Source organism: Diabrotica undecimpunctata, chromosome 5, assembly GCF_040954645.1.
Source record: "Diabrotica undecimpunctata isolate CICGRU chromosome 5, icDiaUnde3, whole genome shotgun sequence".
Lineage (NCBI taxonomy): Eukaryota > Metazoa > Arthropoda > Insecta > Coleoptera > Chrysomelidae > Diabrotica > Diabrotica undecimpunctata.
Genome location: NC_092807.1, coordinates 111,333,278 through 111,349,585, shown reverse-complemented (window position 1 = coordinate 111,349,585; position 16,308 = coordinate 111,333,278). Strand labels below are relative to the sequence as shown.

The window sequence follows — 16,308 nt, the reverse complement described above, 5'->3', positions numbered from 1 at the left end:
GCGACATTAGTTATTACAATAAATTAAATTATATAAAGATGTCTCTTTAACCCTACGTTAGGCGCGTGGTATTTTGTAGCGGCCTTGGGCGCGTGGTCTACATTTATGTAGACCATTTTCTTTTATTATTAATTGTCATCTGATGTGATATTAAAAATAGATTTTTTTTATACATATATTTTAACCTAAAATTCATTTTAATTAATATACATATATATGTGTGTAGTTATTTAAAAAAAAACGGAAAGCATGTTTTTCTACCTTTATTATTCTGGGATAAGTTTTAAACAACAACATAAAATTCTTAGTGCACTAAAATTAAACCAAATGTAATTTTCTGATACTAATACATACTAAGCTTACCTAATATTACAAAATTGACAAAATAAAATCATTTGAAAGTCATGAAAGTGAGCACAAAATAAGTATATATTTAGTCGGTCAAACAACTAGTGCACATATCTGCCATGTGTTGTTTACATGCCTAATGGTTGCATTTTACACAAGCTTTTTTTGTAGATTTGTTGCAGGCTCGAGGACAAATATGACAACGTCCTACGTAATTTTCTGGTTTTGCCGGTGGAGCAGGCGGGGCTTCAATTCCAAGAAGAGCACGCGCGCTAGGTGTTAGTTTACCTCGCCTCTATCTGAGGCTTGATCAATTTCCAAGCAAATTGCTCAATAAACTGACTTCTCTTGACTTTGGTTTCAAAGGGATGATTTTCTTTATATACGCAAAGAGCGTTTATACCCGATATATTCAAAAAAACCAAAAATATTACCATTGGCCAACGACACGTGTTTCTTACAACATTGTAGTTTACACATAACTGATCGACACAATCTACACCAATTTTAGTTTTGTTATATCGGGTGACGATATCAGGTTTTTTGGAATCCCCTGTTTTTGGATCAATGGCATTATCATGGTGCATTGAAGTTACCAAAATAACAGACTTGTTTCTTTTGGGACAATAAGACACCAACGTCATATCCTTCTGAAAACCAAAGATAGAGGTTTTCTCTTCTCTTTTTTATTAGGCAAGAACTCAGCGGGGATCTCACGCTTATTCTTGCGCATTGTACCGAGATAAGTTTTTTTTGATGTAGCAATTTTCTGGTCAATGGTATACTGGTGAACTAATTATCGCCTGTAATATTACGATGAGTTCCCTCTATTGGCTACACCAATCGTAGTACAATATCTTCAGCAGTATTGCTAACCTTATACAGGCCATCAGGTTGAGTTCCGACATATGTTTCGAGATTGAAAGTGTAAAAGGTTTTTGCATCAACCAGCGCAAACATCTTTATCCCATACTTTGCTGGTTTATTGGGTATATATTGCTTAAATGAGCAGCGTCCTCTAAAAGCCAATAATTGCTCGTCAACAGTCAGATACGCACTAGGGATGAAATTATTTTGAAAATTAGCCAAGAAAATTTCGAAAACATTTCTAATGGGTACTAATTTGTCTAATTCCTTTCTTTCTGTTCATGTATGGATATCATCAAATCTTAAACAACGGAGTAGAAGTCTAAACCGTTTTTCGCTCATAGCGAGGTAACATGATTCGACTCCATTGTCTTTGGAATTATCCCATACTTTGCGAGCGTTTTTTCTTGAACTTCTCAGTGTTCCTATTAAAAACAAAATTCCTATCAAAGCTCTTATCTCCGTTTCATCAGTTAATCTAGCATCCCGTTCCCTACAAAATCGCTCTTTTATGTTCTGAATATATATATTCGCTGAACAAACTATTATTCGAATGATTGCGTCAGACAAGAAAGTTTAAGACAGTCAATTGCAAGCATTACATTGAGGGCATCACGTTTTGGTCCGGGTAAGTATGTTAGAAGATTATGAGAACGCGTTCGCACTTGTACAGTACATTACCACAATCCTTTCTTCACTTTGTCGTCCTATCCTTACCTTTGTAAAATTTGCCATCACCAATTTGTTTATCGTCGCTTTGTGATTCATCTTCATCTGATGTGAGTTCTAGTTCTAAGTCAGTCTCATGATCACTTCTTTCCACTATATTTTCATTTTCTTCTTTATTTTCCTCATTTTCATCTACTGGGCTCTCGTCTCCACTTGATTCCTCTTCAAACCATCTTAACCATACAGCTGGGTCTGTACTACTCTGTGTACGCCTTTTCTTAGAGTCAGACATATTTTTCTGAAACAAAGAAGAAAAATACTATAAAATTATGTATCAAAATAATACATACATTTGTGCAAAAACACAAAATTGAATATTTGACAAATATGAATACATTTCTGAGAAGTACAATTCAAGAAAAAACAAGACTTACCTAATTTATGACAAGTCTATTATATAAAAACACTACGTAGGTACTCGAAAAATAATTTCACACTGTTAGGCGCGTTTTCTACAATCGTAGACGAATCGTGTTTACACGTGTTTAAAAATTAGCACTTCACTAGCTCGCTGCAACGGACATACTGAACTTATAGATTACGGTGTTATTAATAGCTACTGAACGGCACAGCCTCATAGTATATCCCAACTTAAAGGTCGGTACACATATACGAGCCAAACGGTATGCATACGGTATGCGAACGCTATATTCGTTAATGTGTACGGCAGAAAAAACCGCTTGCGTACTGTTTCATCGTGACTCGTCGCGAACCAAATTGTTGCGGTTTATTTCACGACTTCAAAGGAAGCTCGTCTTTCAGTTTGGACGGCGCTTACTAGACGCAGCGAACATTTTTATTGTGTCATCAAATCGACATTGTGTGAATGACGTGTTCCTTCCTAGAGAGACGTGAGAAAACAGTAAACTGATTATTGTACATATTTTTATTTTTGTTAAACAAGCAAAAACATGAACATAAATCAGTACCCAAATTATAAATAAAATGAATCATTTCGCACATGTGTGTTCGTTGTTGGTTTGTCGCTTGCCATGGATCGAGATAAGTATGCGATCAATACGATGTAGAATATTTTTCAAGGATCTGTACGCGTACGGTACGTATACCGTTCGGCTCGCATATGTGTACCCACCTTTAGACAATCGTCGTTCAAACAGATGTGGTCTACAGTCGTAGACCACGCGCCTAACGTAGGGTTAAGGTAGCTAATTAAGTTTTTGATACTTAAATGTTTTTAGTAATTAATGTTGTTTTTTTTTTATTTGAATTATCGTGTCTCGACGTCGAGGTTCATGACACGTATAATACAATATAAGGGTATTACAAATACAGTTATACATTTGACAATACACAATGCATAATATACAATACTTATTTTTTACAAATTTAACCGTTATACATAATTACAATTCAAAGTTTATAAAGCACTTGAATGTCTTTTAAATATTTATTGCATACTTGTATATTTCTCAATTTATGAGGAAGAACTCTGGAGAACACTGGAGAAGAACACTGGAGAACTATATGACGATACCATATAGTTCTCCAGTGTATACACTACGAACGGCAGGAAGTCTAATTAGTTTTGTAGAACTGAAAGAGGTAACAACAGCACTACCCACCCCTACATCATTTTTAGTTATCTGTATAAGGAACTTTATGAAACTGATTTCTATTAAGTATGTCTAGGAAAGATTGTTTAATTATAGCTTTAGGAGTATCATGTATATTGTAAGAGAAAAGGGAGGTTTTGACATTCGAAATTTGCTTATACCACGGAAGAGGTGTAGAGATATGAAAGGGTGAAGTTGCAGCAAAATCGAAACCATCGAGAATAGAATTTTGTATACAAGAGAGAGGTTGGGCAGCTCTAGTGGTCTGAGAATGATGAATAAGATTATTTGGTTGAATAAGTAGTTAGTAGACTGGATTTTGTGGATTGGCTGATAAGCTAGCTGAATATGACAAAAAAAGATGTTGTCTCCTTACCTAGAGTAGCGATTCGTTAGCTCCACAGTACATGCTTTGAGAAGGGCTAAATCTGAAGGCACCTAAGCAGATCCTAAGATCCGTATTATGTACAGAGTCAAGAGCTTTCAGATGTGACTTGAAGGCAGACATATAGACAAAACTATCAGTCTATTTTTGAGCGAATAATGAATTTGTAAACTGTAAGCAATACTCAGTTAGAATAGGTATTCATATTTTTTAAACAGTTGCCTTTTGTTTCCTGTATGTGAAAATTTCAGATGTAAAAATTTTCAGATAGGATTTGTAATATTATGGTCTAAAACGTTTTTTACTACAACCAAAGATTCTGTAAGAGAAATACTGGAAAAAATATTTTTTACGTAAACTGAAATTAATCTGGAGTTGTTATGTAATCGAAAATGTTGTATTTTAATGACTAGTTCCACTGTATTTTTTACGGTAAATTTAGATGAAAATATAGTGTGTTCTAAAATAATCTCCAACAGTTTTTTTGAAAGTTTATATGTCTGAGCTGTATGAAAAGAAACAACAGGCCTTATTGGGTGATCAGGTTTGAGTAGTTTAATAAAATAGTATAATTTAGGAGGCTGTGGTTTGAGGATATTTTGATATTTTTATTCTCTGAATTTATTATTGATTTTGAATTTTCCAATGCCATTTGTTTTTGGACCTTTTCCCTCGGATCTTTGTTTATTGTTTTAATATTTCGATTCTATAAAAATTTTATTATGTTGTTTTTATATTGTGTTTTATCTATAGCAATAGTAGTGTTACCTTTGTCTGGTTTTGTAAACACTATGTTGTTTTCTATTGATTTATTTTTAATTGAGATGACTGTTTGATTTTCTTTGTAACGGGTCTTTTTAGTTTCACTACACACATTGGTAATAGATTTGGCAATGACACTTTTCTCGAGATTGTTGACAGTTTTATTTAATGCTACTTTACATTTTACATGTAAATATTCTAAAGTTTTTCTGATTATAATGTTGCTATTATATGATCTACGTTAATTCTCAAGTTAAAATCTAGGATATCATATAGCGACAGCAGATGGATAAAGAAAATAACCGAATGGAGCCCCATAGGAAGGAGGAAAAGAGGACGACCCCAAAAATCCTGGAGGAACGAAGTAGACGACGCCATGAGTAAGAGAGGACTAAACGATGGAGAATGGAACAACAGAGAGAGATGGAAACGGTTGAGCGAGGGAAGGCAGTGAATACTGTAGAATCCCTAAATATGTATATCAAATTTTATATGATTTAATCTAATAATTAATTCTAAATGACATATCTTAAGATAAACAGCTATGATATCATGCTTTTTATACTCTGTGTTTTTCTCTCATCTTTCAGCCATCTGGAATAGCCATAATGTATCCCTGTTTGCGCCGCTGGGCTCAGGTTCTTCGTTTTTAGTTGTATATATTTCGGAAACAGTTTTTTTTTCGGAAACGCATGTTTGAAAACCGGATGTTTTGTGTCGCAAGTCTTTGCTTCAAAATTAATCTTGAAAACAATATGGTTAACACTCCTGTATTGACTTCTTTTAAGGCAATGCATTTCATAACGCTGTGCTGGTTTCAAAAATTTGCTAATTAATGCCCAAAATCATTCATTGTCTATAGGTTGGACTACATGGACTTACATTCTTTAAAAGATATGCTAACTTTAATTTCCTCTTTACCTAAATTTGCTACATAAATCAATTAAAGTGTCATTTAAGAATAAAACCATATAGATAAGATCTCTTAATTCAATTTAGATTTCTTTAGATGGCTCTATTTAATTTGCTACAAAATATTATATGTATAAGTTTCTTATGCACAAGCTGATTTAGTATACATACTATAATATTTTGCATACATGCATTACGTTATCAGCATGACATCATCAAACAAAAATAAAACGAACACTACATTTAACCGCATTATATGATAAAACCTATAGTTGCAGTAGTTAACATTGTCATTATCTAACAACAACGGTAAATGAGTTCAAATATTAACAAACTTTTCGAAAATTGCACTTCGGTGGCATCACAAACGGACTACTATTTCAAAAGGATGATTTTGATTAAATTCCGTCCATAGTCGAATTCAAATTTGAATACATTCGTAATTATTAATGAATAGATAGTTAGTGTCAGTCGAAATTACCGTACCGATTATTCAAATATAGTTCGAGCTCGAATCGTATTATGTGATAAATTGAATGATTTGAATTCGAATTGCTATCAACTTATGTCTGATGCAAGTGCTTAATGGATTTAATTAGGTGAGATACCGCAATTACCGGCTACTCTTTTAACACTTTATTTAATTATATGCATTATATAATGGTAGGGTGTTTATAGAGTTGGCAAATCAATTTAAATATAGGTTATAAGAGACATGCGTGATATAATATATATATATATATATATATATATATATATATATATATATATATATATATATATATAGATAGCAAAACTAGTAGGATTATCGACCGAAACGTAAATAACAATTTGTTGTAATGGCGTATCGGGTATGCGGTCTGTTATTTGAAACAAAAAACTCTTTATTCTTTTACTTCTCTATATTTCGCTGATTTCTTGTCAGCTTCATCAGGAGACAACTAAAATATGGTTAAAATTTGTATTAATAAAAGGTGAGAATAAACAATGCATTACTTACAGATTTAGAGTTTAAATTATTTGAAAATGTTCTTGTACATAAAATGTTAAAAACAGTACTGACAATATTGGTTAAAAGCACCTAGGTCACTAGTAATTAAACATAAAAAGCAAACAAAAACAACCAAGAAACAATTAAAACACAATATATCAAAAACATATTCTTTAAAAATTGATATTTAACTCAGACATTTATATATATATATATATATATATATATATATATATGTATATATATATATATATATATATATATATATATATATATATATATATATATATATATATATATATATATAGTAAGAAAAAGTAGTCCAAAGTTTTTTGACTAGTTTGGAAAAAATATATGTAAATACTTTTTTCTTTTTGGGTGTGGTAGTCAATAAAAACAGAGCTTTGCTAAGGCGTACTATTTATTCTGAATCCAAGCTTTCGGTGGTTTTTTGCCACCTTTATCAAGGTCTACAAAGAAAATTACTATGTTGTAACAATTTGAATGGTGCCAAAAAAAGGATATAAAAAACTATAAAAAACTTACCCGAATGTAAGATTCGTGGCATAAACAACAACGTTAAATAACATGATAATACTGAAGTTGCAACTAAACTTAAAAAAGTTACTGTTAAAAAAACACTTTAAAAATTACTAAATACGTTAAAAGTTAAAAACAAAATGAAGGACGACATGTTAAAACAGTCGTCGCTGCAGGCTTGATTTCAGTCACATTTCACGAGCAGAAAGAGAAAGTGGGTGGACAATTATTGTTTAAATAGTTAGGAGAAAATACAAAAAACAACTTTGAAAATAACGTCTCACAAATACTGTTTATGAATTTTGAGTACTACCAACTGTATTACCAACTTAAAAATAAGCGGGAAATTAAAAATGTTATTTATAACATAAGCAATCGAAAGAAAATAGTATTTAGTAAATAGGTTTAAAAAAAATAATAACTCAAACAAAACAAAACTAAATTAGTAACTGAAGTTTGATCACAAGTATTCAATTAATACTGAAATTTTAAAAAAAGAAAAGAAACAAAGAAAACTCTGAGATGCAAAATAGCTCAGTCAAAAGTCAATATAAAATTGTAAATTTTGCTAAGATTCTGGATCTCAGATCTCTTATTAAGATTGTTATTATCACTCTTGCTGATATGTACCATCTCTAAGAAAGTTCTCTTAAATTTATTTTTCTCTCTGGCTAATATTTTTACATTGTTGAATATCTTATGGTCTAGATCGATAGTATGCTCTGCCAAAGCACAAGTAGCTTTGTTTAATCTACAATCAATTGATCAAACTTCAGTTACTAATTTAGTTTTGTTTTGTTTGAGTTATTATTTTTTCTAAACCTATTTACTAAATACTATTTTCTTTCGATTGCTTATGTTATAAATAACATTTTTAATTTCCCGCTTATTTTTAAGTTGGTAATACTGTTGGTAGTACTCAAAATTCATAAACAGTATTTTGTAAGACGTTATTTTCAAAGTTGTTTTTTGTATTTTCTCCTAACTATTTAAACAATAATTGTCCACCCACTTTCTCTTTCTGCTCGTGAAATGTGACTGAAATCAAGCCTGCAGCGACGACTGTTTTAACATGTCGTCCTTCATTTTGTTTTTAACTTTTAACGTATTTATTAATTTTTAAAGTGTTTTTTTAACAATAGCTTTTTTAAGTTTAGTTGCAACTTCAGTATTATAATGTTATTTAACGTTGTTTAAAGTTTTTTATAGTTTTTTATGGCCTTTTTTGGCACCATTCAAATTGTTACAACATAGTAATTTTCTTTGTAGACCTTGATAAAGGTGGCAAAAAACCACCGAAAGCTTGGATTCAGAATAAATAGTACGCCTTAGCAAAGCTCTGTTTTTATTGATTACCATACCCAAAAAGAAAAAAGTATTTACATATATATATATATATATATATATATATATATATATATATATATATATATATATATATATATATATATATATATAATTCTGCTTGATCGAATTTACGAGGTAAAAGAGGAAATGGGCATTAAAATAAACTCAAACAAAACCAAATTTTTAGTGTTTAGTCCTGACCCACATCCCGATGCAAAGCTTAAATTAAACGGAGTCCCAGTTGAGAAAGTTCACAAAAGGACATATTTGGAAACTGTGACATCGGAACAACTAGATCCAGACATAGAAATAAAACGTAGAATAGCAATGACTAAAACTACTTTTATGAAAATGAAGTCACTTCTTTATTTCTTCAATAATTATCTTAGTTTAGAACCAAGACAAAGAATGGTAAAATACTATGTTTAGTCCGTACTTTTGTATAGTGCAGAAGTGTGGACGCTAAAAGTATCGATCATGAACAAAATTGATGCATTGGAAATGTGGATTCATAGACAAATGCTGAAGATACCTTGGACAGCAAGGAAAACTAATGAAGAAGTATTAGGGAGCGTCAACAAGAAGAACTGCTAAAGACTGTTAAACATCGAAAAATGTCTTATCTAGGACATATTTTATAGAAAGGGGAAGTGGATATAAAATATTACAACTGATCCTTAAAGGCAAAATAGAGGGCTGTAGAGGTGTAGGAAGAAAACAAGTTTCTTGGTCAGTGGACTCAGATATCAAATGCAGGACAATTATTCCATATTTCAGAAGATCGAGAAGCCCTAGCAGTTGTGATCGCCAACGTCGGATAATTCTGATATGGCATGCGAAGAAGATATATATATATATATATATATATATATATTATTGGCTATTAAATGTGGAAATAAAGCCTACAATCCATTTAAGACGACAAAAGGACTTCTACAAGGTTGTGCTACGTCCCCTACTCTGTTTAAAATATTCTTGGAAAAGACACTCAAACCATGGAGGAGAAAGTGCGAAGGAATGGGCATACCAGTAAGAGACGAATACCTATACACCTTAAGTTTTGCCGACGATCAAGTAGTCATCGCACAAGATGAAGAAGATCTCAGCTTTATGCTCAGAAAACTAGAAGAAGAATATTAAAACAACGGAATGGAAATAAACTTAGAGAAAACCGAATACCTAACAACAGAAAACAAGGATATGAGAAACCTAGAGATAGACGAGGGAAGACAAATAAATGGAACAGATAAATTCAAGTATTTAGGAACCATAATATCGAACCAGGGAACAACAGAAGAAGATATAAACAACAGACTGAGACAAACAAGAAACTGTATAAGACAACTAAACTTAGTGTTATGGGATAAGAACATTACGATAAAGACAAAAAAGAGAATATATAATACCCTGACAAGAAGTATCCTGACATATGGGTCCGAAAACTGGACAATAAACCAGAGAAATAGAGGTAGAATAAGAGCAGTAGAAATGGAGTTCCTGAGGAGAAGTTGTAGACTTACAAAAAGAGACAGAATTGAAAACGCAGAGATTAAGCGGAGAATGGGAGTGCAATCAGACATAATCGACTATATAGAGGAGAAGAGACTATCCTGGTACGGCCACGTCAGAAGAGCGGACAGAGGACGCTGGATAAACAAAATCACAGAATGGAGCCCGATTGGAAGAAGAAAGAGAGGAAGACCCCGAAGGTCATTCAGAGATGAAATCGACGAGGCTATGGAGAAAAGAACCCTGCGAGATGGAGACTGGAATGACAGGGAAAATTGGAGAAAACGGTTGAGTGAAGGAAGACAGTGAAAACTGTGGAAATCCTTAGTAGTAGTAGTAGTATATATATATATATATATATATATATATATATATATATATATATATATATATGTATATATACATATACATATAATATATATATATATATATATATATATATATATATATATATATATATATATATATATATACAGTCCGAAAAATGAAAGATTACCTATGACCGGTCATATCAAGAACATATTTTGCATTTGCTGTCGTTTCCTATAAATAACAAACGAGAAAGATAAATTATTAAGTGTTGTCTACTAAGCAAAAACGTTATCCACGACATACGCAGTTACATATTTCTAATTGACAGAGTGAGACGGCGATATAATTGTTAAACGTAGTAAGATTAATTTAGTAGAACATTTAAACTCTCACTTGACTATTTCTGTCCCTCTAACGTAGTTCGTAGAAAAAACATTTAACATGAGTACAGCTTGTATAAACTACTATTAGAGTAATCGTACTGGTCAACTATAATCGAACCAATTCGATTTCCATTAAAACTGGTTCCACTATTCAAAGTAAATTGTTTTGTTTACGTTTGTGTTAGGTTAGGTTCGCTTGAGTTTATAAATTTTAATAATTAGTCATATTTACCTGACTAAACTTAGTTCTTTTAAGAGCTATTTTGACATTGTATTATATTTTTGGTTTGGTAAGTATTTATTCAATTTTAATAGGTCAATAAAATTTGTAAGTAATCGAGATTTATTTTAACGGTGCGGTTAATGGAAGGTTAAAAAATAACAAACTTGTGACGTTTATTATGTTACAAAAAAGTTATTACAGTCTGTCCCAAACCCTTTTTTCAGTGCGTCACTAATTTTGACGTCATATAGGATTTTAAGAATGTCGAGAATTATTGCATGACATTTTAGTTAAATCTGACAGTTGCAGGATTGTAATCGGCTAAATGTGAAAAGATTATTTTTTTAAAATGTGAAGTAAAAACTTTAAGAATTCAATTTTTTTTTTACTTTACATATTAGAGGTCCCATCCTGTATAAAAATTTTTATTGTGCCTTATATTGGAACGGCATTTTGTCATAATTGCTATTCTATACATTCCAAAGAAAGTGCTTAATTAGCTAAGATTTATTTATGGATTTATTATTATTTATTATAAACACTATGGAATTGAAATGTGTGTTTATTTAAAATAACGCTTCCTCCTATAGAATCTGTTAAGAGTTGACTGCGAGATAAAAAAATTTACTGGCAATTGCAAGGCATCAAAGCAAACATTCCTGTGATAAAATAGCATCGATTGAAATCAGTCATATTCGGATAAGTAATTTTCGGAAAGTTTCTGTGGCAGCCATTAGTTTAATTTTGTGAAGATTTATCATAAAATCGTGAAAATAGTTTAAATAGTGAGTTATTCTACTAGATTGGGTGTGCAAATGAAAGAGTGTTATGAAGTTTAGGTAAAAAAACAATGGACAGTTTAAATAGTAAAGCAGTTGATTTTTGAGTTAATCTATCAGTTTCGGTATGCAGATGAAATAGTGTTAATGAAGTTTAGTTAAAAAACAAGATACCGAATGTAAGTTTATGTAAATAGTTTAAATAGTGAAGCAGTCGATTTTTGAGTTAATCTACCAGTTTCGGTATGCAGATGAAATAGTGTTAATGGAGTTTCGTTAAAAAACAAGATACCGAATGTAAGTTTACCTTCTTTTTTTATGAATAACAAAAATGAATATTATATTTTAAACAATCCACAATCCGATTCAGAACCTGATTCATTAAAATCAATGATTACAGGGGATATGTGGCTGGCATCAATTATATCTTATATTTTAATAAAATGTGGTTCTAAAAAGAACCGTTTTAATACATATGAATATCTTCTAATTGAAAATAATTTAATAATTTTAATATTACTCTTTGTTCTTTCTCGGTATATCTCGGCATATCTAAAATATTTTTATGACAATAAATACAAAATTAAATTTTCACTGTAAAATGTCTGAAAATACTAACCTGGAATGACAATTATCATTTTATCAGTTGACATTGTCATAGTACTGTCACTATTGAGACCATCTGCGTCAAATTATATTTATGCGCATCATTGATTGGATATCTATTTAGCGCATTCTAAACTCCAACCAATTATATATCCGTAAGTAGAATTCGCTTTAATATGCAAATACCCGTGAACGATACATAATTTTCTAAGTTCTATGTATAATAATCACAGACTTACGTTTCTTTCTGTCACTTCTAGCTTAATGCGTTAGAGATAATTCGATCAACTATGACGCACTGAAAGAAGGGTTTGAGATGAACTGTACTTATTGTATATTAACTAATAAATTGTTTATGTAGACAAAATCGACAATTTAGAGCTTCAACGCTCTAAAATTTAAATTAATACTCAGTCAGTATTTTAAATTGGCACAGGTAGTGTAATTTACATTTGTACCATCGTTTCCCTGTAATTTTATCACGCATTCAAACTTAATTAAGTAACTTTGTCGACGTGGAATGGGTTGCAGCTTCAAACAAATGTTATTTTCATGTCTATTTGCTCTTCTTTACAGTCACTTGGCACGAGCGACTCAAAGCTTTCCATATTTAAACATTTGAATGCCACTAATAAAAATTTTAGAGGATTCGATTGGACGAACTCTAACATTGTGGTTTGTTGACAGGCTGTAGAGGGTACATCCCAGTGGGCACAGAATTAACTGTCATTGTTCCAGATCGGAGATAACGTACGCTGTTTTAGGTGAGTAGTAAATATTTGTACTAGTTTGAAAACAGTTTGCGGTTTCAATACAGGTTTTGATCGATGACCGAATGTTCCAGAGTCGTATTATAAAATTTCGTCTTGTTCGTCAAAGTATTGCAACAGGTCTAGAATATTATTTTGTTTTTAATGGAACTGACAAATCTTTAAGAACAAAGATTCATATATGCTTATACAGAAATTATAGAAACAGGCTAATATTCTCTTTTTGGGCTAGAAAAGTTGCTATTTTTGTTGTTATTCCTCTCAGGCCTTGATTTTTTTATTTATTTTAAAAATATATTCGTCTTTTTTGTTAAATTATTCAGGTAATCGATATTCTTAATTATTACTTTCTTCAATTATTGTGCTTTTAAACTTTGTCTATGTTCATAAGATTACGTTCGATATTTTTTTATTTATTTATACCTTAACCTTAAAGGTTCATTGGCGTAGTGCAATTAAAAGTTTTGGAAGTATAGCCTATCTTCGAACGAGATAGAACGGTTTGATGTAAACGCTTCAAGGGTTGATTTCGAAGGTAATATTGAATGTTTTACTTCTCGCAGTTTGAATGTAGATTGATTCCATTTGGTCTGCCAGCATTGATTACTAATTTCTTGATTATAGGTTTTGCATCTAGATGTGAGATATTTTTGGTTTTCACAGCTTTAAGACTTGAGACTGCTATTTTGCCAAGGAATATACTTCTTCATTACCACCAATTTCGATATGTGATGGAATTAGTACAAAGACAGAAACCCAACCCAACCCCACAAGACATAAATGATACTATTCTACGTGTGCCAAGAATACACAGGAAATTGTCAATGGACAATTACAAGACATTATGTTTTCTTTAATAATATGTATATTGCTAAATATTGGCTGCAATTTACATATTGCAATTATATTACAGATTGTAAATATATTGGGATGCTAAATAAAAATAAACTGAATAAGTTTTATGAATTTTATTGCATTACCTAAAAATAACTTTCTTATATATGTTACAAAATAACAAAAAACTTTAACATTAAACATTTAACACGAAAATTTGTAATCAAGATAAATTATATTTTGAGTGCCTTGTTTGGGAGTGAAGAGCCTTCCTAAAGAAGGAAGGTTCATTCAGGGCCTACTTGAGAATGAATTAAAATATATTTATAAGAAACAATAAAACACTGAAAACTTGGATACAACGAACAAACAATTAATAAAATTTTCAATCAAAAACTACCTACACAAGAAAGCTCTGAAATTAGTAGGGAGTTTAAGTGCAAGGCAAAACGTTAACGATAACGTATAATTTGACAGCTACTCGTGCGCAGTAGAGGAATACACACGTTTGCGTTAACGGGTCTCCGTAACCTTGCGTGCGTTTACGAATTCCCTTAACGTTATCCAAATTGTTCCGAGTATTACCGAATGTCTGTCAAGTCTCCGAAAATTAAAAATTTTTTGTTGTTTTGTGATTTTAACCAAAGATTTACCTTTTGTTTGTATTATTGAAACCTAAGAAGTAAAAAAAAAATCGAAAAAAAAAATGACGGAAACCAATTCTCAATAAATTATTACCAAATGCATGTAGAAGTACAGCATCGTTCATGTCATTATCCTCGAAATCAGATTCCCCAAACATTTAAATATTAAGGATATCTTAGATTCTGCTGTAAAAGCAATCAAAATGGTTCATAAAAAATCTACCTAAACCAGGAAAAAAATATAAAAGGACACTGTCTAATCATTCAAATTTGTAAACAATCCACAAAAAATCTGAGTAAAAGGTGATAAACACACCTTAGACGTTAACGTTTTACCGTTTTACATTTCACAGTTAAAACGTATAGTGGCCGTAAACGTAATTTCTTTACGTTTACGTTAGTGTTAACGTTTACGTGTTACCTGCACTTTAACTCTCTAATATTTCCACCACCAGAGAAAAACCCAGTACCTTCTGCTCGATTACATCAAAATATTAACAAAAATAGCCAAACACATAAAAAAGAAAGGAATTACAGCAGCTTTCAGAACAAACAACAACTTAGGCAAATATGTATATTAAAAACAACAAGTGCCAAAATAAAAAGCACTTACACAGTGGTGTATACCAACTTAAATGTGGTGACTGCCCAAAAACTTACATCGGTCAAATTGGTAGAAATTTTATTAAGCGAATAGCAGAACATAAAAGGGCTTTTAGTAATAGAAAAACACATTTAGACATACACAAATACACTTGGACACAAGAAACAAGAAAGTTGAGATCTATTATTGATTATGTTATAGTAAACCACGAAAGCTCGATAAAAATAAAAGACGTGAGAGTAAAGCGAGGTGCAGAATGCGGCACAGATCACAAACTAGTAATCGCTTGGATGGAATTGCCCTTCATATGGACCCAACAGAAACCGACCCAGGGAGAGTCTGCCCAAGTTACGGCTCCGGCTACACCTGTCAATACATGCTCAACACAAGAAAAGAAATTCAAAATCAATTTATTAGAAGAAGACTCAATAAAAGACCTATATAAGCGAAGATTGGACCAAAAGCTAGAAGAGTTTCGGTATGAATCATTAGAACAAACATATAAACACATAAAAACCTGCATGAAGACAGTAGCCCTAGAAGCTCTTGGAGAAGTGGACCAAAAATACACCCACCAAACTACGAAATTAACCGAAGACACACTAACATGCATATAAGAGAAAAAAGAACTCCATATAAAATACCTGAACACAAAAAACTATGAAGACTTGGAACGATACAGGAAAAAAAATAAAGAAGTGAAAAGAAAAGTGGCAAATGAAAAAAATGAAGAATGTGAAAAAATATGCACAGAGATAGAACAGCACATAGGAAAAACGAGAAATTCAGAGTCATGGCACATCTTAAAGTCGCTCCAAAGAAATAAGACAGAGAAAATCAAGATCGGTCAAATCAAAGAAAACGAATGGCAAGAATACTATAAAAAATTGCTAACCGAAGACCGCCTTGAATTCAAAGAATCAGAAATAGACGGAATAGAAATCTACACACATGACGAAATCGAATTAAGCCTAGCTGAGGTAAAAAGAACGATCAAAACTCTAAAGAACAAAAACCCTGTTCAAAATATTCCTGGAAAACACCCTGAAACCATGGAAAAGAAAGTGCGAAGGAATGGGTATGCCAGTAAGGAACGAATATCTATATACGCTAAGTTTTGCCGACGACCAAATAGTGATCGCACAAGACGAGGATGACCTCAGTTTTATGATGAGAAAACTGGAGCAGC

The 16,308-nt window shown here is 31.7% G+C and overlaps 1 long non-coding RNA gene across 1 annotated transcript in view; it reads left to right on the top strand.

The window, feature by feature from the left end:
* LOC140440747 (uncharacterized) overlaps window positions 1–13,942 on the top strand; it is a 633,916-nt gene extending 619,974 nt beyond the window's left edge. The window contains exons 4-5 of the long non-coding RNA XR_011950919.1: window positions 12,955–13,031; window positions 13,662–13,942. This is a non-coding gene — a long non-coding RNA (uncharacterized lncRNA). The remainder of the gene's footprint in view (window positions 1–12,954; window positions 13,032–13,661) is intronic.
* Window positions 13,943–16,308: the final 2,366 nt, after the last annotated feature.